The following is a 1,992-nucleotide window of genomic DNA, read 5'->3' on the forward strand; positions in this document are numbered from 1 at the left end:
CTTTGTTTACATTTACAATTTAAGTTGCGCTTTGTTTACCATTGTTAAATGTATAAAAATAACATGTTTGACAATATTAAATATGATAATCTATCAAAATGTTTTTGTTATTTATGTTAATTTCTACCACAATACCCCTGTGTTATTCAACTCTCAGACCATCAGTTAATCATTACAGCTGTTGATTAACAATCTGTTTATACCACACGTGGTATAAACTCTGTACGCATTTTGATTGGCTAACACGGTGAACTTTGACCCGAGCTGCAATTGTTATTGACGTCATCAATAATCTAATGACGTCACATCACCGGGTCCCGGACGTCACCGGTACACTTTATTTGCATACGCGAAATTATACTTGGACACGTTTCCCTTTGATTCAAGCCGATATTATTGTGGTAGAAACAGGTCACACGACTCGAAATTGTTGGATATGGAATTTATTTCACACGAGTAAGTTATTTTTTAAAAGTTGCAAAAAACACTCGCTAAAGCTCGTGTCTTTTGTAACTTTTAAAAAATAACTTACTCGTGTGAAATAAATTCCATATCCAACAACCACTCGTTGTGTAACCTCTATATCATAATAAAAAACAGAACTATTTTTTACCGCGGAAAAAAAGTCTCAATTTGTTGTGAAGCGTCACCATTGGCTGTTCTAATAATTGACTCCTCCCACTGTGTCGGACTTTTATATGATTTTTTTTTTATTAACAAAGAAAAAATATTGTTATCACAAAGACTTATAGAAACAACATCCGTAAGTGTAAATATAGGGATTGGATTTCACTTTTATGTTAACCATGCTTTTATAGCGCGCCCCATAGAATATATTCTTAGAGGAATTGCTCCATAAAAGCATGGTTAACATAAAAGTGAAATCCAATCCCTATATAAAAGCCTGATTCGACCAAATTTAGAATATGCAACACAAGTCTGGTCACCATCACTAAGGAAAGATCAAATAGCCATTGAAAATGTCCAACGACGAGCTACAAAAAGTACACTCCATAAAAGATCTGCCATATCACCAAAGACTAAAAAAAACTTGGGCTATCAACACTAGAATACAGACGTAAACGCAATGATGTCATTGAAGTTTACAAAATACTAAACAATATAGACATATTGGATAAAAACATGCTCTTCACGATGGCACAAACTAATACCAGAGGACATTCCAAAAAACTATATAAAAAAAAACAGAGCAGAACGACAGTCACACAGGGAATTTTTAGTCGACGAGTGGTGGATTCGTGGAATTTACTCCCCAGTACAGTAGTAGAAGCCCCCACTCTAAATGTTTTTAAAAATCGTCTAAATAGACATTGGCACAAAGTACCTTTTAAGTTTTACCCAAGTTTTTATGATGCGCAACCGGATAACAGTGAGTTATTCCTACAAGATGCGTCAGAATTAGCTGATATCAGCTAACCAGCGACGTCGAAGAAGAGGTATCAGTATCAGGTAATAATTGTGTGCACGACAAGGGACATTGTGTGGCAAAACAAGGGGGAAATTAAGTGATTCGGAATATATAGATCAAATACCTACGTTGTATATTTGGACATACCGTCGTTATTACTTACAAAACCATATGTATATACATGCTGTATGTATAAATTTTCAATCACTAAACGTTAGCCAGTTTTAACCAGCTAATATAATAAGACTTTTATTCGGGGATCACGTTATTCTGTTTTAGCCAATCACGACTGACGAGTGCACGTGGCGAATATAATTTTGTAAACAAATCATCATGGATAAATCAATATAAAATCTATTTCAGTATATAATTAAATCTATCGTTACAAGACGACGTTTATTTCCAATATAAATTCCATCACCACTACCACTAAATAATTATGATTAAGTGACGTATGTTGTCGCTTGTTGGTGTTCCAGAGAGAACGACGCATATTTTATGAAACCGTGAGGATTGTCAAGTCTTGACGTCATATCCGGCATCTTGATCGGCCACGGAGGAAA

Source organism: Pecten maximus, chromosome 10 (assembly GCF_902652985.1).
Source record: "Pecten maximus chromosome 10, xPecMax1.1, whole genome shotgun sequence".
NCBI lineage: Eukaryota > Metazoa > Mollusca > Bivalvia > Pectinida > Pectinidae > Pecten > Pecten maximus.